This window comes from Theropithecus gelada, chromosome 10 (genome assembly GCF_003255815.1).
Source record: "Theropithecus gelada isolate Dixy chromosome 10, Tgel_1.0, whole genome shotgun sequence".
In the NCBI taxonomy this organism is placed as follows: Eukaryota; Metazoa; Chordata; class Mammalia; order Primates; family Cercopithecidae; genus Theropithecus; species Theropithecus gelada.
In genome coordinates this window covers 6,252,021-6,278,495 of record NC_037678.1, presented here as the reverse complement: position 1 = coordinate 6,278,495, position 26,475 = coordinate 6,252,021, and the positions used below count along the sequence as shown (strand labels likewise).

At 56.5% G+C, this 26,475-nt stretch overlaps 1 protein-coding gene across 2 annotated transcripts in view; it reads right to left on the bottom strand.

Moving 5' to 3' along the window:
- The window catches only part of SHISAL1 (shisa like 1), an 87,786-nt gene extending 61,335 nt beyond the window's left edge, over nucleotides 1-26,451 (bottom strand). The window contains exon 1 of one of the 2 annotated variants that reach the window (XM_025400418.1): nucleotides 26,102-26,451. The gene's annotated coding sequence lies outside the window, so the exon portion shown is untranslated. Of the gene's footprint in view, nucleotides 1-6,336; nucleotides 6,430-26,101 lie in introns of those variants that run through there. The other variant, XM_025400419.1, reaches the window with a different exon arrangement.
- Nucleotides 26,452-26,475: the final 24 nt, after the last annotated feature.

Sequence of the window (26,475 nt, the reverse complement as noted above, 5' to 3'; positions counted from 1 at the left end):
CGGAGAGCTGTGATGATGATGGGTGTGTGGAGGGGACCAGGGCTCGGACAGTTGTGATGACAATGGGTATGTGGAGGGGACCTAAGATCTGGTAGCTGTGATGATGATGGGTGTGTGGAGGGGACCTAGGGTTTGACAGCTGTGATGTGGATGGGTGTGTGGAGGGGACCTGGGCTCAGGGAGCGCCGATGATGATGGTAAGTGCGGAGGGGACTAGGGCTCGGAGAGCTGTGATGACGATGGGTGTGCGGAGGGGACCTGGGCTCAGAGAGCTGTGATGACGATGGGTGTGTGGAGGGGTCCTAGGGTTTGGGAGCTGTGATGACGATGGGTGTGTGGAGGGGACCTGGGCTCGGAGAGCTGTGATGACGATGGGTGTGTGGAGGGGACCTGGGCTCAGGGAGCTGTGATGATGATGGGTGTGCGGAGGGGACCTGGGCACGGAGGGGACCTGGGCTCGGAGAGCTGTGATGACGATGGGTGTGTGGAGGGGACCTGGGCTCAGAGAGCTGTGATGACAATGGGTGTGTGGAGGGGACCAGGGCTCGGAGAGCTGTGATGACGAAGGCGTGTGTGGAGGGAACTAGGATCTGGGAGCTCTGATGATGATGGCGTGTGCGGAGGGGACCTGGGCTCAGTGAGCTCTGATGATGATGGCATGTTACACCACTGGGCACCATCACCTGAGAGGCCCCACAAATGAGGTCTGTGGGACATCACTCCGGCAGCCCAAGAACAGGCTTGGAAGGGCGTCCGCCATCCTCCAACCTCCTGTGGGGCCCTGCACTGCCTGTAACCTGGGGCTGCTAACCTGGGCTGGCTCACACTGGCAGAGTTCATGGTGCGCCAGGCTGAACCCTGGTATTTACTGCACTGTCTCAGGTGACCCCCACGTCAGCCTGAGGAGGTGGATCACCAAGCTCCCATCTCAGAAGGGGGAAGCTGAGACTCAGAGAGGTGAAGTGACTTGCCTAAGGTCACACAGCCACTCAGTAGCAAAGTTCAGTCTACCTCATGGCACTGAAAAAGCTTCTGAGGCCTCCCGAGGACCCCCAGAAAGCACATTTACCACAGAGATTAGACTTATCCTCCAGGGTTCTATTTCTCTGAAAATTGGTAAACTGCCTAAGATGGTAGTCCGTGGCCAACAACAAAACTGAAACAATTGGAAGAACATTCTGGCAGAGTGGGACGTTCCTGAACGCTCGTTTGACCACGGCCAGAATCACGAGTCAGGCATGCATCTCTGCGGGCCACCCCTTGGGTCAGCCTGGGACTGCTGTTCGGAGATTTGAGGATTATTTTTAAACACCGAACTTGGTGAGGCTGGGGAAGGAAAGGAAGGAGGGCACGTGAAGAGAAACAGAGCTGGGAAGATGAATTAAACCCCACCAGGAACAGCAACGGATCTGTTTTTGTGTCAGCCAAGCTCGGCAGGGCGGGAGGCAAGAGGGCCTGAAGGGCGGGGCTAGGACCTCAGGCTCCCACAGGCCTGGACGCTGGCCTGATGCCTGGAGACCCCCCACAGCATTGGGGGCTTCCCGCCAGCCCCTCCTCAGCCCACCACGCCCCACTTTTGGGCACGACCAAGCACACCTCCAGCCCATTGCAGGACTGGGTCTATGGCAGCAGGGCTTGGGGGTTGAGCCCTCTGCCTGGGGCCAAGTCCTGGCTCCACCTTCTGTATCCACATCCCATGTGACCTGGGGTGACACCTGAGCCTCAGTGTCCTCAGCCCTAGAACGGGGATGAACGTCGGCAACTAATTCACCAACTAAAGGAAGAGAGGCATCGAAGCCTTGGACAGCCCTGGCCATGTGCTTCTTGCTGCTGCGGTCTGGTTTCTGACTCTGCCTCTTTCACCAACCCAAGCCCTGTGGCCCCTAGAGTCAGCTTTCCCAAGTACCCACCTAATCACCTACCTGACTTCTTGGGTTCAAGGCTGTGCTTTTACCTGAGGCCCCTTGTGGCCTGGTCCTGTGGCCCTGTTGCCCTCCCTGTTCCTGGAGCTTCAGCCCTCTGGGTCTGTGGTGCCACTGGGCCTTTACTCATGCCATTCCGCTACGCTAGGACCACCCTTCCCCTCTCCAAATCCGCAGCCTGGAGGCTCATCTGGGGCGGTCATCTCTCAGGGCAGCTCTCCCGCTGTGATTCTCCCACTCCCCAGGTGAGCTTCTGACACTCTGACTTCCCCCCTCCCCAGGGTGGTCTCGGCCTGTCTTGAGGCTAGGGCAGGGGCTGGGTGGGGTTCACCCGGGGCCAGCATGGGCAGCAGCACTCTGTGAAGCCTGCCCGGTTTGTGTCCTAACTTGAGAGAGAGCTGGGAGAACGGAGCATGGGCAGCTGAGGGTGGCAGAACCAGGACCTCTGCCCCGGGATCGGCCCCCCTTAAACAAGGATGATGCTCGGGCCTGAACCCCACAGGATGGAGAACAAAGGACACATGGCCTGTTCCCTAAACGTGTCCCACCTACTCTACTGTTGTGCGGGGCGGGAGGCTGACCTTGGGGTGAGGATGGGTCTTGCCCAGCATTCTGGGCATGAAGCGGCTGGTGGCAGCACTCAGGAGTCCAGGCCTTTGCCCAGCTGATCCTGCCCCTGGACATCCCTTTCCCCACCTTGTATGTCCAAATTGAACCTGCCCACGGGACCTGGCTCAAGTGCCACCTCGTACACAAGCAGCCCCGCTTAGCCGCCCTCCTGACCCCACTGTTCAGGGAGCGGTTTCTCTCCTGGTCGCCACTCAGGGATCACCTAACAAGTCTCTACTGTGGACCAGCAGTGTTGGGCATGGGGCATTCCTGCTGCCATGAGCCTTACAGCCTGGGGGGAGGCGGTCACAGACAACAGATTACGTAATGATCCGTAATTCTACGTAGGCACGATGATTAGCAGTGGTAGCATTAGCACGGATTAGCAATTCAACAGGGCACGGCTCTCTGGAGCCTCACCAACAGTCCTGCGGGTAGGCAGCGGCCCAGCAGAAGGGCAGCAAGTACAGACAAGGAGACAGGGCTAGCAGCTGCAGAGCACCCAAGCCCCGGGCGGAGCACGGCGCACAATGCTCCCCGTTCCTCGCCCGTTCCCTTCCCACCCAGTCCTATGCCGTACCTTCAGTCTCCCTGTTACACAGATGGAGAATGCGGGCCTCAGAGAGGGGACTCAAACCCCGGGGTCTGCTCCTGTGTCCTGTCTCCACGACTCATAAGAGTGTTTACCCCCACAGGCAGCACTTGTGTGCATGCCTCTCTCCACACAGCACACACAGCACACACACACGTGTGCACACATGTGTCATCAGGGATGTTTAACCTCCGCAGGTTTCCCAGTCTCCAGGGTCTTTCCTCAGTAGTGCAGACCTAATCCTGACTTTGTGAACTTCTGTTTTCAGGACATCCACTTAGAGGTTATGAAATCTCACTCCGAAACGCGAAGTCCAGGAATAAACACTTCGCGAGGCTCCATGCCTGCGTATGAAGTGAGATCAAAGCGCGTCTTCGTGACCCCTTCGTACCTGCGGGAGGAAGCGGCAGGAGGGAACTAGGACATCTTTCCTCGCTGTGCCGGCCAGGACTGAGGCAGCCGGAGTATATGGCTGGAGAAGGACAGACAGGCAGCCGTTCACCTGCAGCTGGGGTGCTGGGCTCCACGGCTGACAGCGAGCGAGAAGGGCCAGCACCTCACACCCCAGTAACGGCCAATGTGACCTGAGCCCTGCCGACCCAACACCTAACCCTGCAGCGGTCACATCCCCGAACCCAGCCCTGCTGAGACCATTTCGTTTTTGCTCATCTCTGTGGGCAGCACAGGCCTGGCACGTAGTAGGCCCTTTATAAACACACGTTAATTAGTTGAATGGACATAGGCAATGATCATCTCCATTTCTGAGATAAACAAACCACAGATCAGAGAAACTAAGTGATTGCGCAGAGCTGGAGTGTGGCAGGGTTGCAATCTGAACCCAGGTCTGCTCAACTCCAAACAGGGTGCTGGGGGCGACCACATAGGCTTTGCAGCGAGTCTCCCTGGCCTTGGGTCAGAGTTTTATCACTAACTAGCTGGGTGATCTAGGGCAAGTTACTTCACTGATTTCCATTTCCTCATCTGTGAAACGGGAGCCGTGCTCCACACCTTGCAGGTATACCAAAGATAGAAAGGACCAGAAGCTAGCAGGGCACCCAGAACATTAGCGGTTGATCCATAAAGGGTTCTTATCTGCTGTTACCCACTCCACTATTCCCAAAGCTGATGGTTTAGGTACCAGAGAGGGTCCTGTGCCCCTTGGCAAATGAAAGTGTGTTTGAACTCCATGTCTACGTCTGATTTCCCCAGTTCCTCTTTCCATGCTTTGCCTGTTCCTTTAGTTGGCCCTGATTTCCCTCTGCCTTATCTGTTGGTTTACTGCTTCCCTGCCTGGTACGAGTTCTTCAAGGGTGGGAAATTTTGTGCCTCTGCATTGCCCCACCATGCTTTGCACACAGTAGGTGCTGAATAAATGTCTGCTGGCCATAGAGTAGGAACTCCATTAGCACTCATTGGCCTGATTTGTTTTATTGCAAAGAGCAAACTTCCAGATGGGAACAGCAGAGATCCAGGCAGGAGATCTCCTTCAGCTGAGACAGGGCCTCAACTTTTATGGCCACCACCAGGAGTGACCGTGGGCCATCAGCCCTGGGTGGAAGCCCCTCACTTTAGCCTAGAACTCAACTCCAGGGCTCTGGTGGGACAGGCCGCCCTGAGTCCGAGGCAGCTGAGGTGGGCCAGCTCACACCCCCTGGGCCCCCACTGTGCCCCTACCAGGCGGGTAAACCACTTGCTCCATGGGGCTACTCTCAGGGTCAGGGCCACGAGGAGAAGCACACTGCCATGAAGGGTGCTGGCCTGGGTGCTGGAATCGGGAAGGCATAAAGGTGACCACCAACCTGGAGACCTCTCCTATCTCCCCAGATCCCTCCCTCAGTGGATAAACATTACAGTGTATCCCCAATAAGGCTCTTGTCCCTCACTGACACCTTTCCCCGCTGACTCCACTATGCCCCAGCCAGCTGGGCTCTGGGTCCAAGTTACAGACTCAGCTGTTCCAATGGTTTCCCCTTTTGAGCCCCTGGCCTGGACCAGTTCTGCACCCATCAAGTTCTCTGGGTGTGCTACTCTCTTGAATGTTGGAAGTAGGCACTGCTGTGATCCCATTTTACAGATAGGGAAGCTGAGGCCTGGCGAAGAGGGGACTTGAGCAAGAACACACAGCTGAAAGGGGCTTAGCTGGAAACCCCAACCCTGCTGGAGGCCCTAGATGCCCCACTGTCCTCCTCGGGGCCACACTGGGTCACAGGGCGACGGGCTCCAGGCCAGACTCAGTTTCCTCCCCTATTAAGGGGACAGCTTGGCTGAGACAATCGTGGGCCTTCTGCAACTCAACAACCCTTTGTTTCTCTCCGTCCTCCTGAATTATTTGGTTGCACCATGGAGATAAAACAACCCCTGGAAATCCCAGAGGCATTTTTTTTCCCACTGGAGAAACACGAAAATATCACATGAAGAATGAATCACTTAAAGTGTCAGGGCAGGAAGAGGAAAGACAGGCACGGCGCTTGCCTCGGTGGGCGGGGGCGGGGTGGCCCTGGGTTTCTCTTCAGCTCCCTCCGCCTCCCTGGTCCCTAGAACCCCTTCCTCACTGGAGTGAAGAAAAGCCAAAGCCCTGAGCCTCAGTTTCCCAATCTGTAAATGGGGACAACATACCCACCTTGAAGGGGTATTGGGAGGGGCCAGTGCATTCATTCATTGATTCATTCATCTATTCACTTATTTCATACCAGTGTGATGCTGGACTGGGACTGCAGACTCCGAAGTGGGCTGAACAGACCCACCTCACCCCCATGAAGCCAACTAAACACCCTCCAGGCCATGACTAGGGCGTCCTGAGAGCACTCCCTAGGCCTTCTGCAGCTCTCAAGCCATGCCGGACCCTGCCCCGAGCCTTTGGCCTTCTCTCCAACCCCTCTCTGTGCAAGGCTCTTGACACAAGGACACTGAGGTGCAGAGTCGGCCAGCAACTTGCTCAAAGTCACACAGCAGGTAGGTAGTAGCGCCAGCATCTGTGTACCCCCGCAGGGCTCCCGCCCCTCTCGATCAGAGCCTGCTCCCCCTCTTACCCCACTGGCATAGCTGTCACCCTGGCCCCGCCCATTCTTCGGTGACTGGGAGTCACTTAGCAGCCTTGCCTGGCTTCTCCCTTACATGGAGTGCTTAGCCAGGGCAGGGACCCCAGGCCCAGCGTGAAGGAACAGAGGTGCCCCTGCACAGTGAGGACCTGGAAACCTCCACAGGCCTCCTTACCTGCCGAGCCCTGTGACTGAGGGACCAGAAGCCTTCCCCGCTGGCTGCGGTCTCCCTGCAGCTGCTGGCCTCTTCCCTGGCTCCTGGTTGCCACCAACCCTAAACCCCAATCAAAGGAGAGCAACTTGGTCGGGCCTTGTATAGGCAAAAGACTGTTTTCCAGCGCAGGCTGGCTTGTGTGTGCTGACAAGAATTCAGCGTGCTCCTCGGGGCGGGGAGTGGGGTCAGGGTGCTGAGTCAGCCCTGCAGGAGTCCAGCTCCTGCCTTGGTCTAGGGCCGCCACCTCCCAGGCCCAGGATGGCAGCGGCTGCTCCCGCAGTCCCCACGCACTCCAGGCTCTGGTCTCACTGCCTTGTGCATCCTCAGAGCACCAGCAAGAGCCCCATTTTACAGGTGAGTAAACTGGAGACACTCCCTGTGAGATCCCACAGCTAGAAGCAGCAGAGCTGGGGCTCACACCAAGGCCACGGGGCTCCAGGTGCACACCTCGGCAGATGCTTGGCACACTACATGTGGGTTCCTTCCCGTGGCCCTCAGTCTCCATTGGGCAACGGAGGTTAGTGACACCACTGCACAAGCCCCTCTGGCCAGCACTGCCCGGCGAGGGGTGTGGGTAAAATAAACGGTCCCCACCCCAGCCCACAGAGGGTGTGTGGCACCCGCCTGACTCCAAGCTGGGCTGACCTTCCTGCTGTTGCCCCCCTACCCCTGGCCTGTCCCCACCCAGCAGCAGAGGGTCCTCCCTGCCAGTAGGAATGGGATGGGGATGGGGCAGGAATGGGGCGGGGGGTGCCCACACCTGCCACTGTTTGAAACACATCAGTGGCTTCCATAACCGTCTGGACTCAGCACAGGGGCCTGGCTGGCCTCTGCAGCCACATTTCCTGGCTGCCAGGCACTCCCCCAGCCCATGGCCGTCTCCCACCCCGGGCCTTCATGCATCGTGGTACCTCAGCGGCGCCCTTGGCTGGCTTCTGGGTGGCATTTAAACACAGCCATAAAGGAGTCCAGCCCTCCTCTGCCTCCCACCCATCCCTGGAAGCCTGCCCATCCTGAGACAGGCCAGAAATAAACCTCCTTTTTCCATTCCTTTTGGTGGACAGAGAGCGAGTTCAGACTGGTCTGGGTGTCCCTTATCTAGCCACAGTCCCGACAATGGCAGCCCAGAGCGATGGGTGCCATGATGGGAAACCAGGGGGCTGTGGGTGCCCAGAGTGCCTGATGCAGCCTGATGGGGTAGGGGGCTGGGGGTGGGGGTGGTATTTATTTAATCTTCATGATTAGGAGGTACTCTGATTATCCCCAATTTACAGATGTGGAAACTGAGGTGCAGAGTTTCAGTAACTCGCCCTGGGCTGCCTGGCTAGGGAGTCAGACCAGGGGGTCTGGCGTGGACACCTGAAGGATGAGTCGGGCAGCGGGGCGGGGGTGGGGGTGGGGGAGTGTTCCTGTCAGAAGGGGACAAGGCACACAAAGTCCCTCCTGCCTCTTGTCTGGGGCTCAGCACAGCAGCAGAGAAACAAAAGGGCTCTGAGCTTGGGGTCTGAACATGGGTTCAAGTCCCGGCCTTGCCACTTCTCAGCTGTGTGATCCTGGGCACATTTCTCTGTCTCTCTGAGCCTGGGCTTCCCTGTGGATTTTGTTATGGTTCAAAGCAGACCTCCTGTGCTCCAGATCTGGAGCACCTATGACATAGCAAAGTATGGGTCCGCCAATGACACTTACTCCTTGCAATCACCCTACGAGGCAGGAATTTTAAAAGTTCACCTTTGACAGAGGTTAGAAGCACAAAGACCAGCCTGCCTGGCAGACTGGGCTAAGGGCCACCTGGAGGGAGGGTAATCCCAGTGCAGGCTCAGGGAGGCCACTGTGACCACATCCTCTTGCACGGTGGGTCCTTGCCTCAGCGACTGTAGGGGAGGAACAGCACCAACATTCCCTCTCGGCCAAGGGGACCAGCTTCTAGAAAGCTCACAGCAGCGTTATGGAAAACCCTGGAGACAGCCCTGGAGACGGCCCAGTGGATGAATAGGAAAATGCATGATGTTATGGCCAAACCCCAGAACACTCTTCAGCTACCCAAATGCACTGCGGCCGCACAGAACGTCACAGGGCATCTCAGCGCTACGAGGCTAGAGAGAAAGTAAAGTCTCCAAAGAGGAAGTTCAGCATAGTACCCTTTCTAGAAAGCTAAAAAAAACTGTAAATAAAATGTACTTTTTGAGAGCACATCTGGCTATAGCGAGGCATACAGGGGAATGTGGGGTGAAGTGGGCCCTGCTGGGGGGTGCACAGGCTGACACTCCTGCCCTCATGCTGGGGGATGGGTCAAGGATGTTTCTTATACTATTAACAAACAAACAAGTAAATAAAGAAGTCTTGGCAAGGACCACTGAGGGAGAATACCAGGAAGCAGGGAGAGAGATGAGCCTGAGTCTACGGCCCGGAGTCCAGAAAATAAAATAGAAAATCAAGGTTCAAAATATATGTAAAGGAAAACAATGATTACAGTATCCCCCAGCCCCATCCACTGCACACAGGCCCACCTCTCTGGGCAGCTGAGACTCACACGGGGGCCTGGGTGGAGACTGCAGAAGCTGCTTCGTCCTGGCTGGGGGTCCCTGAGACAGCAGCGTTTTTTTTCCAGTTCACAGTCCCAGGTTGCTGGGCGTGGTGCCAGAATTGTCTAATTCCAGTAGGGAATCAGCATGAATTCCCAGCCTCCTCCTATTAAGCCCATAGACACCTTGTCCCTTTGAGACCCTACCAATCATAAATGCTCTGTGCTTCAGTTTCCCCATCTGTAAACTGAGGATACCGGGCCATATAACATCCTCCTGTATTTCCGTGTTTTGAACTGAGCTGGTGGCCCCACATCACCTGGGCCACAGAATCACAATGCTGCTTCTTATGCTGTCATTACCTGCCTGGCGGGTCACCTGCCTCGAGGAGGCTTGGTTTCTTCCTTTGTGGATGGTGCCATGCCTCCATCCTGGCCCCTCCAGGTCATGGGGAGGATGACTTGAGACGAAGAACACGTAGGGCCCTGCCTGAGCCACTGCTGGGGAATTGCTGCCTCCTTCACAGGCTCACAGGCAGCAGTTCCCTGACCTCAGGTGATTCCACAATGGCAGGATGGGTCTCTATCTTGGCCCTCAAAGGATTCGCAGTCTGGGGCAGGGAGGGAGAGACATCACACAGTATAAACCACCCATATCGATGTGGAGTAGGGCGATAATAACCCCCAGGGGCCAAGTGCTCTCTGTAGTGCCCTTGACAGACCTGGTCTCCCACACATCATGCTCTTGCAACAGGACATGTCATTCTGTGACTTGCCCAAGGTTACAAACAGCAGGCCCCAATGTGGAATCCAGATTTGGAGCAGACCAAGCCAGGGAACCCAGCCGGGACGTGGTGCACCCTGGGGAGAGGGACCTCGGTCAACGACGCAGGATGCGGTGGGACTCGGCCAGAGCTTACTAGCTTGGGACCTCAGAGAAGTGAGAGACCACTCTGAGCCTCAGTCTCCCCAGCTATCTAATGGGGATGGTACCCAGGGTAGGCCAAGATGAACTAAGAGATCCCCGGAAGTGGCTGCACCAGGGCTGCACAGACCTGTAGGATCAGAACCAGGGTGGTGGCCGAGGGATCTGCATCTGTCCCAGCTTTCCAGGGCGTTCTGATGCCCACTGAAGGAAGAGCTGCTGGGCCAGCTTTGCAAGCCACCCAGTCTTTGTCCACTCTGCAGTTGTAGACAAAAAACAGCTGTAGAGAATCCTACATGAATCAGTGATGGTGTGTTCCAATAAAACTTTATTCACACAAACAGGCAGCCCCAGTTTGCAAACTTCTGGGTGAGATCATTGCTACCCCAAGCACAGCCCACAAACCAGCAACCCTGGCATCTCCTGGGAGCTGTTGGAAATGCAGGCTCTCGCGCCACCCTTCCGGCTGAATCAGAGGCTGTGCGCTAACCCATTCCCCAGCACCTACAAGTCTGAGAAGACCTGGGCTGGAGCCTATAGCAGGTTCTCTGGGCAGCTACCTGGTCCTGCTGGTTCCTTCTGAAGCAGACTAGGGGGCGGGCAGGAGGGGGAGCTGGGGGTTGCTGCCTAGAGAGTTATAACAAACCAAGGCACCAACGCGGCTAATTGGCAGCAGCTGCTGTTTCAACCAGAGACTTGTCAGCTGTGATTAAGCAAAGTTGCCTTTAGGCCAATCAACTTCAAAATTATGCAAATAGAGCTGCAGCGGAGACCACAGGGATGGTGCTGAGCCAGCTCCCCCACCCCTGACCTGGCACACTTAACCCCCCATCGTCGGCTGGAGGGCCCCTGTCCATCCTCACCACTCCCTGGACCAGTTCCACTTCTGGAGGTTAATGAGCCTCCCACCCACACTCTGTGTAATTGGCATGGAAGCTGCTGGGTGGGTGCGATCCAGCTCCGAGAGCCGGGCCAGGATGGAAGGATGTACCTCTCGGATGGATCAGCTGCTGCACTGACAAGCAGGGCCCGGTCAGCCACACCGACCCACAGCAAGCCAGGCCTGTCCTTACTCGGGGCAGTCCACACCCAGGAGAACTCCCTGGCGGCAATGGCTGGACAGCGAGGGAAACAGGTGCTTTCAAAGGTGGTAGGAAGCGGCTCTCATTCGCCTTGCCGAGCCTTTGCAAACCCTTGCTGGCCCCTCCAGCTTTCCTAGGCCCAGATGTGAACAGACAACAGCCTCCTCCCACCTCATCTGCCTCCACATCTGTGGCCCCTGACACCCCAAACCTGCTGTGCCGCCAGTTGGACTTCTCAGCTGCCCTGGCCCTGTGGTCTCTGGTCTCAGGTTTGCTGTCCTGCTCTGTGGGCTCTTCCCACGTAGGCCGAATCCCCAGGAAGAATAAACCACTGAATGGTGCATTGCTGGGGGAGGCAAGGAGGGCAGACCCCCAGACACCAGACTTAGAACCCAGAACTGTACCCGCTTCAGACACAGACTCCCCAAGTCCTCTCCGTCACCCCCACAGCAGAGCAAGCACCATGCTCCACTTCCTCAGTTGAATCCTTCTCTGCTTAGTCGTCCCCAAACTAGAGATCCGTCCTGATACTGAGTTCGCACTTTGGAAACAACAGGATGGCTAATGAACGTGTCTGCCCTGTCTGCTGAGCACGGGGCCCTCTGACCTCCCCTAGCTGGGCTCTGCCACTGCAGCCTCCTGACACCAAGGGGCTTGACAGGCAGCAGGGACTGAGGGGCAGAGCAAAGCCCCTCCAGGAGAAGGCCCCACACTCAGGCTGGCTGCCCCCCGACCCAGGCCAGCCCTTCCAGGAGCTCACCGTGGGGGGCGGGGAAGTCCAGGGCAGACAAGCCTCTACCGGAAAAGTCCTCGCTGCAGGCCCGATGCCATGCCCCAGCCTTCAAGAGAAGGCCTCCTGCTTTCCAAAAAGGAACGTCCCTTATAACGGGGAGAAAACTGCTACATTACGTAGCATCGGTCGACATCTGGGTAAACGGTATCATGGAAGTCTAATTAGTGTGCTGCTGCTTTGGGGGAGTGTTGGCTCAAAAATTTCTGGGAAATGGAGAGGTAACATCAAAAAGTATTTATGACAGCGTTTTGTCAGCAGGAAAGCAATCAGGACCGGGATGGCAAGTGCAGAATTCCAGGGGCAGGCGGGTGCTGGGCTCAGGCCTGGCGGACGGTGGCCAAAGCCATGGCCAGAGAGAAGACAGAACATGCAGGCTGGCCTCGGGGAGGGAACCCAGCTGGCCCTGTGATCCTGGACATATGACTCAGGCTCTCTCTTTACCTGTGAAGTAGGGTGCTAACCCCCTTTACTTGGGTGGTGTGAGGATTAAATGAGATGACATATGTGAAACTCGGAGCCCATGCTAGGTGGTTAGGAGGGGTCAGTCACCAGGGCTGCCCTTTTCCCTCCCATCCTCTCCTCAGGCTCAGGGCCTGCTCAATGCTGTCACTTAGGTTCTTTTAGGTGAGCAGCACGGTGACCCTGAGAAGCAGGTAAGGGCTGTTCATGACTCAGGTGAGGACACAGAGACCCGGAGAGGCTGTCACTCCCAGAGGGTCACACAGCTCATAGGTGGCAGACTTGGAACTGGCACCCAGATCTCTGACTTCCCAACACGGGGCTCCCTCCAGGCTGCAGCGCTGGCCATACCTGGCACCACCCACAAGTCCCCAGCGTGGCTAAGGATGGAAGCTCAGACACTTGGGGCTGAAAGGGTCCCCTTGTACTGTGGCTTCACCTCTCATTGTCAGCCAGGGAACCTGCCCAGGGCAGTAGCCCATGAAGACTCCAGGCCACGGAGGCAGAACCAAAGTAGAGTGAAACCGTGTATAAGCCCTGGCCTCCCATGAGGTGGAGACAGAAGGAAAAGGCCATTCCTTGAGCACCTCCAATGTGTTCAGCACTATCCTGGGTGTTTCACAAGTATCATCTCCTCCAATGTTCAGAAAAGGAGGGGCTACTGCCCAAGCCTGCAGATGAGAAAACTAAGCCTCAGAGGGTTGCGTTACCTGCTGAAGATCACACAGCTGCTAAGATTCTGGGACTTGGACCTGAGCTGGTTGAGTTTTCAAGCCCAAGTTCTTTGTAGGACTCGGGCTCTTGGCCTTGGCCCTTGGGAATGAAGGGGAAAGAGGAGGGAGCTGCAAGTCCCTAAAATGAAACCCCTTCCTCATTACTGGGAACAGCCCCCTCTCCGAGTGATAGGGGAAAAACAGAAGAGACCATTCTGGGATCCACTGGTCCCATTTCCCACCAGTGCCAGATGTCCCCACACTCACAATGTCCTGGCAGACCCTACCCCTGGGCGAACTCCTCCAGCCTCAGAAACTCCCCACACCACAGTGGAGAGGGAGCTGCTCCCTTCGGGGACAATTCAGACCATGTGGAAGGAAGGCTCTGGCTTTCGGCTCTCCTGCCCTTCCCACCACTCCGGTCTGGCCTCACACTGAACATGCTTATTTTAAAACAATCAGCATTTGGCTCAAGTCGTGAAAGATTAAATGTAGGAGTTGTGTTAGGAGGAGTGAGATGCACTGTGCCGGGGAAAGAAAGGGGTCGTCGGTGTGGGAGGCCCCTAAATGTCTCAGACCTAGCTCCTGGCCCCAGTGATGGGCGGCGGGGGTGGGGGGAAATCAGGTCTCGAGGGTGATGGATCTGATTCCAATCCCACCTCCATCTCTAACAGACTATGTGACTTCATTTAAAGCCTCAGTTTCCTTTCTTCCTTCCTTCCCCCCTCCCTTCCTTCCTTCCATCATTTAGGCAAGAAACTTACTGAGCACCTACTATGTGCCAGCCCTGATTCTATGGCCTAGACTCTGGGGGTATAGGAATGAACTAGGCAGAGACACCTCAACCTTGGCATAGAGAGGCCTTGTCTGGCAGTGTGGGAGAGGGGGACAGAAGGACCTCCCTCAGGGTGCCTGTTGAACACAAACATTCGATCTTAGCCATGTCCATGTCTGAGTTCCTATATGCTGTTGGTTCCTGGAACCAACAGGGATGCTGCCCCTCTGAGACCCCCTATTGTCAGCGCAGAACTGGGCATGGAGGAGGAGGCAGCAGGCATTGGGGATAAGTGGGCCAGGCAGTGGAGCAGGGGGCAGGGAGGAGGTGCGAGGCCCTGGTCAGGGCCTTGGACAGTCCACAAATAAACTCCAGCTCATTCCTCTGCCCAAGTGAGCTTAGAGGGAGAGAAAATAGCTTTCACACTATATTTTCTAATTTTTTTCCACTCCAGTGCTTCTAAATCGATCCAGAACAGATTGTCCAATTGTTTGAATTTCAGGAGAGACGTCTCCTGATCTTTTCCTAGTCCTGCCTAAGATTCTGCCAGGACCCTGCCCTCCCCCGTGACCCCCTCTTTGGCCCAGCTCCAGCTGATGTCCAGGCTGTCTGGGGCTCGACCCCTGGCCTGTGGACCTATAGGCGATGGAGGAAGGGCTGCACTCCCGGGTGGTGCTCATGCCTGGGGAGGCCCTGGGAGAGCTCGTCCCTGGAGGGGAAGGCTTTGCTTTTGCAGGAAGAGCTGAACTAGCCAGCACTGTGGGGCAGTGGAGTCCCACCAGAGGCCGGCCACAGCCCACCCTCTTCTCCCACAGGGAAAGTGCTTTGGGTTTGGGGCTTAGTCAAGACACAAGCAACTGGGAAGGGGTATCATCGTCCCCGTGATTCCCAGCAGCAAGACAAACAGGCATCGTCTCGGGCACTGATGGGCCCGGGGCTGCCGGGGGACTGCAGGCATCCAGGGTCCTGCCACGATGGTGGATTAGCAATGTCTAATGGTAGCAATGTCTGCCCCAGGCACAGCAGTGAGAGTGGCAGTGCTCCAGCCACACAGTTGCCATCCAGGTCCACAGGGTAATGTCCAAACCCAGTAACTAGCCAGCAATCCAGTAACTAATGCCCCTGCCACCTACCCACTCACCCAGCCATCCATCCATCCATCCATCCACCCACCCACCTCACCCACCCATCCATCCACCCATTCATCCATCCACCCACCTCACCTACTCATTCAGCCATCCATCCATCCATCCACCCATCCATCCACCCATTCATCCATCCACCCACCTCACCCACCCATTCATCCACCCATTCATCCATCCATTCATCCACCCATTCATCCATCCACCCACCTCACCTACCCTTTCGTCCATCCATCCATCCATCCATCCATCCACCCACCCATCCACCCATCCATCCACCGATTCACCCATCCACCCACCCATCCACCCGTCCATCCACCCATTCATCCATCCACCCACCTCACCTACCCTTTCGTCCATCCATCCATCCATCCATCCATCCACCCACCCATCCACCCATCCATCCACCGATTCACCCATCCACCCACCCATCCACCCGTCCATCCACCCATTCATCCATCCACCCACCTCACCTACTCATTCAGCCATCCATCCATCCATCCACCCATCCATCCACCCATTCATCCATCCACCCACCTCACCCACCCATTCTTCCATCCATCCATCCATCCATCCACCCATTCACCCATCCACCCACCTCACCCACCCATTCATCCATCCATCTACCCATTCATCCACCCACCCATCCATCCACCCATTCATCCATCCATCCACCTCACCTACCCATTCATCCATCCACCCATCCATACATCCACCCACCCATCCACCCGTCCATCCACCCATTCATCCATCCACCCACCTCACCCACCCACCCATCCATCCATCCATCCATCCATCCATCCATTCATCTACCCACCCACCCACCCATCCATCCACCCATCTACCCACCCACCCACCCATCCATCCACCCATTCATCCATCCACACACCTCACCCACCCATTCATCCATCCATCCATCCACCCATTCATCCATCCACACACCTCACCCACCCATTCATCTATCCATCCATCCACCCATTCATCCATCCACCTACCTCACCCACCCATTCATCCATCCATCCATCCAACCATCCATCCATCCATCTACCCACCCACCCACCCATCCATCCACCCACCCACCCATCCATCCACCCATTCATCCATCCACACACCTCACCCACCCATTCATCCATCCATCCATCCACCCATTCATCCATCCACACACCTCACCCACCCATTCATCTATCCATCCATCCACCCATTCATCCATCCACCTCCCTCACCCACCCATTCATCCATCCATCCATCCAACCATCCATCCATCCATCTACCCACCCACCCACCCATCCATCCACCCACCCACCCATCCATCCACCCATTCATCCATCCACCCACCTCACCCACCCATCCATCCATCCATCCACCCACCCACCTCACCCACCCATTCATCCATCCATCCATCCATCCACCCACCCACCCACCCATTCATCCATCCATCCACCCACCCATCCATCCACACACCTCACCCACCCATTCATCCATCCCTCCACCCATTCATCCATCCATGCATCCATCCGTCCACCCAGCCACCCACCCCCCTTCGACCAGAGTCCTCCAGCCTTGGCTTCTGCTTAGCTTTCCACAAGTGCCACGGAACAGCCACTCAGAGCTCCCAGAAGTCTCCCAGACTCATTTCCTAGGCTCTAGATGCATGGTTCCCTCTGCCTCAAATGTCCCTGTTCCCCTTGCTTGTCAACCTGGTCATCTTAGACTCCATCTCCTTGGATGCCGCCTCCTCTGGGAAGGCCCCCTTGATGCTCAGCCCCTTTCCTACCAGCAGAATTGCTCCCCATCCTCTGTCATCACTCACACCTGTGCATTATTTTACAAAGGGCTTGAGTCTGGAGCCAGAACAGGTGACTGTGTCCACGAGTCCCTGCAGACTGTGAGACTGTGAGGACAGGCCCTGTGTACTATCTCAGGAGTGAATAAACCCATGACATGCACCGGACAAGTGGCCTGCCCATGCCTGCCTGCACCCACCCCCTTCTGAGGAAGCAGCAGGCAGCAGAAACCAGCCCCTGGTTGTTAAGATACAGGGAAGCAGGAACAACCCCAGTGCGGCTCCTCTGTGGCTCCTGCAGGCCCCACACCTTCCCGGGGTGTCTCTCCTCCCCAAAGAGGAGTCAAAGAACAGCCAACGAGTGGAGAGGGTGGGCCCATCGGAGCACTCTGCACGGTCCCTCCTGGGTTCAGACTCCTGCAGGAGGGCCTGCTGTGAACACATTTTACAGAGAAGGAAACCAAGGCAGACAGGAGACAGGAGGCTGGGCAAAGCCACATTGTAGTGAGGGGTGGGTACCGGAGTGTGGTGACCCTGAGCTCCCACACCAGCACCCCTCCTGACCACAAAGTGAATTCAGCCTCCCCAGTAGAAAGAACAGAAGCCACCAGGTCCAAATCCTGGCTTTGCAACGTAGTGGCTCTGTGCCCTTGGGGAATTCACTTTGCCTTCTGAGCCCCTAGTGAGTATAACAACCTGTCCCTGCTCACGGAAAGTTACGAGAATTAAACAAGGTGATGTTGGCAAAGTGCCCAGGATAGGGTTGTGGTGAGCAGGTTAGGGTCTCCCCATCAGGTTGGGGCTCCAAGGGCCTTGGGCAGAGCACTCCCATCCCTGGGCCTGCTTCTGTCCATGAGTTGGAGGTGCTGCCTCACTGCCCCAAGTGCCTCCTCTACCCCTTCCCCGACCCTGTACCTCAGGTCTCCTCAGGAGGGGACGAGAGAGTGCCCAGGCTGATGTTTCATGAGCTCCACCAGCTCCAAATCCACCCTCTGCTCCCTGTCACCCACTGCGTGGAGCCAACACCTCCCTTGACTTTCAGTTTGACTTTACAGGTTGCAAACCACCTTCAAGTGTGTTATCTTTGCAAGCCAGTCCTCTCCCCGCATTATGGAGGGGGAAACAGAGGTTCAGAGCGGCGGGAACTTGCCTATGCTGAAGCTGAGGGAGTCACAGCCTGAACTAAGCTCTGTCCAGCTTCAGAACCAAATTGTGAGGGATACCAAGCAGCCTGGGCTCCCAGACTCAGGCCACCATCCCTAGTCAACAAAGATTCATGCAGCAAAGAGAGAGAGATCATGTCCAGCTACACAATGTATCCCACTTTGTTGCTCGCATCCTCAGAGGGAAGCCTCTGCCCCCAAACTTCAGCCTCTTCCTTGGCTGCCCTGATCTTAGTTTTATTCATTCACTAATTCATTTATTTGTCCATCCATCCATCCACCCATCCATCCGTCCACCTCACCCACCCATCCATCCATCCATCCATCCATCCATCCAACCACCCACCCACCTCACCCACCCATTCATCCATCCATCCACCCATTCATTCATCCGTGCATCCATCAACCCACCATCCATCCATCCATCCATCCATCCATCCATCCATCCATCCATCCACCCACCTCACCCACCCATTCATCCATCCCTCTACCCATTCATCCATCTATCCACCCATTCATCCATCTATGCATTCATCTACCCACCATCCATCCATCCATCCATCCATCCATCCATCCATCCATCATCACTTCATTCCCAGAAACCTGTCCAAAGCATGCCAAACCTGGGCTTGATACTATCAAGCTAAACTAGGAACAAGGCAGCCTCCACCCTTCTAGAGAGAGGTTCTCTGACCCTTCACCACTTCTGTGCCTCCTGGGTGTTTCTGTTTTTAAATGTAGCAGTGGTGACAATAATACCAGTTATATTTACTGAGCACTTACTATATGCCCATCTGCACCAAACACATTCCTTGCAGTAACTCGTTTAAATCCTGAAGAGGTGGATATCATCTCAATTTTTAGATGAGAAAACAGGCTCAGAGCGGTGATGTAATCTGTCCAAGGCCACACAGACAGGAGGAGTGGAGGCTGGGATTTGAACTCTTACTGTCCCTCCAGAGTTTAGGGATAAAACATAACGGTTATCGCTGTAACTAACCCAGCTGTCTCAAATGTTACAATCTCTGCCTCAAATCCTCTCAAGTCACTCACGTTATTATCATCATTATTAGCTCTATGTTGAAAATGAGGATGCTGAGGCTCAGAGGGAAATATGCAGCCCCCACTGGTCACTAGTAAGGGATGGGGGCTAGATTGGAACCCAGGCTCCAAAGCTGGCTCCCACCTGCGTGGTCTGCGGTTGCCATGGTGCTGGGTAGGAAACACTGCCACTAGTCTAACTGCTCACCTGATTCATTTCCTCATTCATTCAACAACCACAGGCATGGCAGTCCCTACTCTAGGGGTCTGGGGATGAGCAGACTTGGTTCCTGCCTGCCTGCTTAGTGGAAGGGCTGCAACAATGTTAACACAGTAACACAAAGTTGGTAACAGTATCAAAGTGAGAATACAGAGGTGGACAAGGTATTGAATCTACACTGTGCTAACTAAGCCCTTTGTATGAATTTATCTTCTCTGGTCTCACAATAACCCATTTTGCAGGTAAGGGAACTGAGGCTCCAGGGGTTATATAACTTGCCCAGGGTCACAAAGTGAGGAGCAAGCAGCGAGGAGACTTGTCTGGGCAGAACCCCAGCATAGCCTCGGGAATTCCAGGCTGCTCTTGGGGAAGCAGGCAGCCTGCCAGGGATCAGCACCCGGAGCCTCCCTGTGGCCCGTTGTCCTGACGATGGGGCTCATCTCAGCTGCATGGCTCATTCCCCAAAGGACTTTCTGTCCTAGGGATCAGATTCCAAGCAGTTGCACCCAGCTGGTGCTACCCTGCCACACCCCAGCCTGGCTCCCAGAAGCCTGAACAATTTAAACAGCAAAGGCCCTGCTGGAGGGCTGGGCACAGTGGCTCATGTCTGTAATCCCAGCACTTTGGGAGACCAAGGTGGGTGGGTCATCTGAGGTCAGGAGTTCGAGATCAGCCTGGCCAACATGGCGAAACCCCATCTCTACTAAAAAGACAAAAAATTAGCTGGGCATGGTGGTGCGAGGCTGTAATCCCAGCTACCACTGGGGAGGCTGAAGCAAGAGAATCACTTGAACCTAGGAGGTGGAGGTTGCAGTGAGCCGAGATGGAGCAACTGCACTCCAGCCTGGGTGACAGAAAGAGACTCTGTTTCCAAAGAAAAAAAGACCCTGTTGGACCCTCCCTGAGCTGAAGGCTGAACCTGGGCCTTCTGGGGCTTGGGACGATGCCAGACTTCCTGCAAATGGGCAGAGAGAGGCTCCATCAGCACATCTTCTGGACGCAGAGACCGAGGCTCAGAGCCGGCAGCCCCAGCATGGGCATCGCCGGGACCCAGGTCCTGAAGCCCAGCCCCTCTTGCAGCCAGGGAGTTCGGCTCCCGTGGAGGGAGAAAGGGGCCTTTCTAGACTTTGGAATTCATGTATGTGGTTCTCTAAGTTTTAGAATTTCTATAGAATAACTTACTCTATTTGCTCTCCACCCGCACACAGCCCATGAGATCCAGAGCCTTGGGTTTCAGAGCCCCGCCTGGCTGTGACTCTGGCCACCTTGGGCTTCTGGGCTCAGCTCTCTCCTTTAGGGAAACTTGGCCTGCCTTGGGCTACCCGAGGGCAGTGGAAAATAATGGATATGAAAGGGCTTTGTAAAAAGCCACATGTCCAGCCAGGTTGTCGAAAAGGAACCTTCATAACGAGAAGCCACATCCATGTGAGACCCACACCGAGACCTTCCTCAAGCCGCTCCTCCTCCTGAAATGCCCCTCTGCCTTCTCCTACGCACCTTTCAAGACCCAAGCTGAAAGTTACTTCTACCAGGAAGCCCTGCCTGACCCCTCTCAGAGGCTGGTTTTTCTTTAGTTCTCCTGCCCCTCCCCGCGACAGACACACTGCGAAACCCACCAGGGAAGGACCCTGTTTCAAATCGCCCCTCCACGCCCCCTGGGCCTGGCACCTCGTCCAGAACTCGGTAGGTGCTCCAGAAATGTGGAATGAATGAACGCTAAATGCATCTCTTTTGGTCTGTAAATCCAGCTGCTCACGTACAATTCTCCCGACAAAGGAAAGGAACCCAAAGTGAAAGCAAATCACCATCGTTTCCGTGACAAGCTCCGGGAGCCTCAGAGGAAATTCTCGCGCTGGATTATGGAAGGAATTTGCCTTTATTTTTAATTTGTGCCAATATCTAAGAAAACGACACTTTATTTTGAGCCCATCAGGCAACAACGAGGAGCTTTGGAATCTGGCACAGGAGACAAACTTTCCCAGCCCAATTTCCCAATGCAAATCTCTCCGCCGCGGCAGAGCCGGCCGTCCCCTCCCTCTGCTGGGCACCTCTCTGAGGCTTGCCAGGGAGGAATAATCAGATTATGTAGCTGGGTTTTCAAAGATCACGGTTTGTCTCATTTTCCAGGGAAGTGTGAACAAAAAATTTTTTCCCTCCCAGGGCTCTGTTAAGAGCTTCCAGAACTTAATTCAGTGTTAAATGGGTGTAATTTGGGAAACTCATGCATTATTTCTTAATTTCTGGAAGGACCGTTTGCACACATCTGTTGGGGTAGGTGTGCGTGCGGGCAGATGGGTGGTGACTGGAGCATTTGTCCCAGATGCGAGGGGAGGGAGAGCAGGCTGGGGGGCATGGGCTGTCGATATAAATGCCCCATGCAGGTTGACGTCGGAAAATATAGGACTAGAGGCATTTACATTTCATCTCAGCTTCTGCTTCTGTGGATGGCCAGGCAGGGAGAGATTCTGAAGCCTTTTCCTAAAAGGAGTGCCTCGGGGGGTTTCAGGGCAAATTTCATCATCTAGGAAATGTTTGTACTGCCCCACACCGCCCCGACTCCCCAAAGCTCCTCAAGGCCTCTGGACAATGTCCACCGTGTCTATAATACAGGTTTGAACATCCTTGGCCCTCAAGAACCCCCAGTTCACTGTGTGACCTTGAATGCAGTCCCAGCCCTCTCTCAGCCTCAGTGTCCCCATCTGAATATGGGGAAGCAGATCGGCTTCAACCCCCTCCACCAGCAGCTCCTGGGGCCTCTCCCCATCACAGCACAGCACACGAGGCTCAGGCCTGCTGCTGGCACTGTCTTTGTCTACCACCCTGCCCACCCCCTTGAGGGCTGTGGAGAGTGGGGTGCGCACACACACACACACACACACACACACACACACACACGTGCGCATATGCCAGAGACCCTGCCTGGGCCTGGTCTGGCACTTTCAGAGGTACTGTGTCCTAAGGTGCTGAACAAGAAATCCTGGGCTTGTGGGGAGGGGGGACGGCCAGTGACTGGGGAAGTCAGGATGAATGTTTCAGAACTGGCCACAGCTAAGAAGTAAAGGAGGGAGGGGCTCATGATAACTGGAGTGGGGGGACAGAAGGCACATCAGTAGGGCCAGCAGGACATCCACAGCCCCAGCTAGAGAATGATTTATTCATAGAGTCATTCATTAAACAGGTTGGCTGGAAGCTGCCCGGGGGTGGGTCTCAACAACCTTGGGGTCTCCTCCACCTCCCCAGGGGGTTCATGCTTAGGGGTCAAGGAATGTGTACCCTGGAGGAAGGCAAGAAGGAGGGAAGGGGTACAAAAAGGGAGGGAGGAAAAGATGGGGCCACCCCCCTGCCAGGCCCTGTGCAGAGTGAGACCAGCGTCTACAGAGTGGGTGTCCCCTACTGTCCCCAGGAGGGCATAACCAGCATGGACAGGGCCTCGGGTCACACTCCTCACTCATCCTGGCTCTGATGTTCAGAACCCTGCCTGTTTAGTGTTTAGGAAACGAGGTCCCACTATTCTTAGGTGTTGACGATTGTTTCAGTAACTTCTGAAAGAGCAGCTGGGCTGAGAGAAGCCCCTCTTGGGGGAGCAGGGGAAGGGGCTCTCAGTTCGCTCTAAGATCCTGTGAATCTGTTGTACGAGTCAACTGGGGAGAAGCTAAAGCAGCCGAGACTGGGTTAATAGAGGCAGAGCATCCCTAAGAAGGGAGGTGATAGCTTTCATCTAATCATAAGGCGGGCCAGGCTCTGGGTCAGTAATACTGGAAAGTAAACAGGATAATGAGTAGGAAGTGAGACTATGGGGCCCCAACCCCATCACGGCTCCTGGTGCTGTGTCTTAGGAGCCTCTACATCCCCACCCTGCACTAGGCAATGTAGTGTAGTGGTTGGGAGCCTGGTCCTGGTGGGGTTATGTATTATTAGCCTCTCTGGGTCAGTTTCCTCATCATACAACAGAATCTACAGTTGCCATTGACAAGTTTGGCATGAGGATTAAGTGGGAAGCTGGGTTCCGCGTGCACTCAGCATGGTACCTGGCGTGGAGCAGGCCTTTGGGCTGTCACTGCCAAGTGCAATCCTAGTGCTGTGCGGGGTGCAACTGTGAGCCTGTTTGGTGAAGTCCTGTATTGTGGACACAGACAGCTGAAGTGGCCAGACCTGGTGTCCACATGCCACCGCCCCCCACCCACCCCAGAAGCCAAGGGCCTGGGCATGAGGCAACCCTCCTGCAGTGTGGCCTTTGGGGTGGGGCTGGAGAGGGCTTGGCCAATTGTCCTAGGAAACTGGAAATCAGATTCACCTTCTTGGCCAAAACTGCCTCTCCCTCTGCCCAACTCAACCATGGGCAGCCCACCCAGAAGCTGTCTAAGCTCCAAACTGGCCTCCCTCCCTCCTCCCTGCCCCACTCTGCCATTCAAACCCTCACTCAAGCTGGGGGTGGTGGTGTCTCCTGCCCTGGCCCTGCTTCAGGGGAGCTCCATCCCCCAGCCCTCCAGGCCTGCAGCCACCTCCCAGCCCCGCAGGTCCAGAAGGCTTCAGCCACCCTGTTGTGTCTGCAGCTCTGCCCACAGAGGGTCCCTGCCCAGAACATCTCCTCCCCCTTCCTCTGGCTGATTCATGCCTGTCATTCTGGACCAAGCTCCCCTGGCCCCAACCCCTCCCAGGTTCCAAAGGACAAGTGCCTCCTGCACATGCACTTCCCGATCCCCGGGAGCTCCCCACTGCCTCATGACCTGACCTAGGCATGCCCCCAGCTCTGCTGGCTTGTCCAGGGTCACTTCCTCCTCTGCTTCCTCAAGAGCTGCCAAGGGTGAGCCGAGGCCCTTCAGCACAGGCATGGGGGTTAGGGGAGCTGGCTTAAGAAGGGGAGGGAAGGGATGGATGGATGGATGACTGGTAACTGGGAGTGGCCGTCAGCTGGTCTCACTCTGGGCAGGTCCCACTTGCTTTCGTTGTCACTTACAAAAGTCTGACTGAGCAGCACTGGCCCTGCCCCCTACCCTTCTCATCTGGTCCACCTGCCCTGATAAGCTCCAGGCTGGGTGGCTCAGGAGAGCGAGAATGGGACACACACACACGTGCACGTGCGCGTGTGCACACGGCTCCAAGCCAAACTGCTCCCCTCACTCCTCTTCATCAGTCCATACCTCCCAGATGCCTGAGACAGAGCCAGGAACGCAGCGTGAAGATGACATTAAAGAAAGAAACTGTCAGAAACCCTTGCCTGGGGCTTTCAGCTTCAACCACAAGAGGGGCCAGGGCTGCCTGGTTGCAGAACTTCCTGGTCATCTCTTGCCAGAACAGGCACAGTAGACAGCCTCTCTGGAGACGGGGTGCTTGCAGAGAGGCGTTCTGCGCTGAGCAGTCACAGATTCAGGGGATGGGGAGCGACTCCCAAGTTCTAGGCAACCATGACCGGCATGGGGATTGTCCTGGTTGATGCTGGGACTTGAAGGTTATTTGAATTCTGCTTTCAAATGACATTTCTCACCGAAGCTGAAGCCTACCGGTAGGTGAAAAGTCCCAACGATTACCCCTGGACCATCTGATTCCCAGAGAGATTTGGACAATCAGACTCAGGTGAGGAAACAAAGGGTGATGCAGGGAGGGAATTCTCATCAGTCTGGGTCTGAACAGAGCTGAACTTGATGGTATTTCAGGCACAGCCATCCAGCAGCGAGATGCACAGGACATTACTGACCGAAAACACCTTAGACAATGCCTACAGCAGGGCCCTCATTTTATAGTCTAGGAAGCTGAGGTCCAGAGACATGTGGACAGCTGCCTGGGGTCACACAGCCACCAACGCTCAGTGGGAACCAACAAGGGTTTCTCACAGTGAGCTCACAATAGCCTTTGGTGGTGGGTATGGCTGCCATTCTGTCTTCCAGATGAGGAAATGGGCTGGGAGGCATCAGGAGCCTTGGTCAAGGTCATACAGCCCTGGAGAGGGGACTGGAGGCCACCCCCAGAGAGTCCCTGTGTGGGGCACTTTGTGTTCTTCCCATCCTAGGCTGGGATTCCTGTAAGTGACAGGTGCAGTCACTTAAAACAGGCTCAGGAGGCCCAGAGAGGTAGGGAAGATACAAAGAGGCATCCCCAGAGGTGCTCTCCCGCAGATTACATAACTCCCCTTCCCTGTCCGATGGCCCCAGGGGGGAGGCTGGGGCAGCTAGCAAGAGTGGGGGGCACCCAGCGGGGAAATGGACCCGGCCTTGTTCGCCCATATCCTCTTGACTCTTTCCAAAGAGGTAACAGTTGTAGGTGCCAGGACGCGCTGGCTTTTTCCTTTCTTTTTCCCTCTGGCTGAGTAACAAATACTAATACTAATAATGATAATAATAATTAGAATAAATATAACCTCGAGACGCTTGGGGTCTCGTTGCCATGGCAACCGCGGGAGCTAATGAGCTTCTGAGGCCGCCCCGGGGCCACCCCAGACCCGGGCGCGGGATCAATGTTGATTCGGCCCCTGGAGGCAACAGCGGTTCCTCGGGGGCCACGCGGCGGACCAGGACCGAGGAGCAGGCACTTAGGAGGGGTCCTTCTCCCCGTCCCCTGAGCTGCCCAGCTGGGACCCCCAGGTCCCTCTGGGTCCGCAGCGTGGCCCTCAGTCCCCGTGCAGCCCGCACGGGGCTCCCAGCTCACTGCGCTCCCCGACTCGGTTCTCGGAAGCCAGTCCCCACCTCGGACGCGGATTCTGGTCCCGGCCGCCGCGTCCCGGCACGGTGCGCCCCGGACTGCTCTTCGCAACCCGGCCCCTTCTTCTCCAAGGTTCAGCGACCCCGACCTTGGTGAGCGCCGGCGCGGACCCCAGTGCCGAACACCGGCTGTCCCGCAGGGCTCCTGCCCCCAGACCCTTCCCCGGTCGTCCCCAGCCCCTTTCTAAAGAGCCCCGGACCCCAGTCATATGACCCTTACCCGCCTCTCCCAGTGCGCCCACCCTACACCCCTTCTCCGGAGCCCCGCGCCGCAGACCCCGCCCCCCACTCGCCCAGACTCTCCTCCGCCAAGAGCTCCGCCCCGGCCCCTTTCCACGCCGCGCTCGGACCCCGGCCCAGGCGCGCCCCTCCCCCGCGCGGCCCCCGCCCTGCCCGCCCCGGGGCGCAGCTCACCTCGTGCCCGCCGCCCGCTCGTTCCTCGCTCCGTAGCCGGGAGCCGGCGCCCGCGGGAGCCGCCTGCTGGGGTGCGGGGGCTGCCCACGCCCCCGCGATGCCCCCGCCGCCGCCGCAACAGTTGTCCGGCTTCTGGGGGCTGCGGGGACGCGGGGACTCCGGGCTCCTGGATCGGCGCTCGGAAGGCGCCCGCTTCTAGCCGCGCCGGGCGCGGCGCGGAGCTGGGGCTGGGGCCGGGGCTGGGGCTGGGGCTGGTGCCGGGGTTGGAGCTCCGGCTCCGCGTACGGCTCGGGGTCCGGCGGCCGGCCGCATGCCCCGTCGCCGCCCGCGGCTACTCGGCGGCCCGCGCCGCCCGGCCGCCCGCCGGCCCCGAG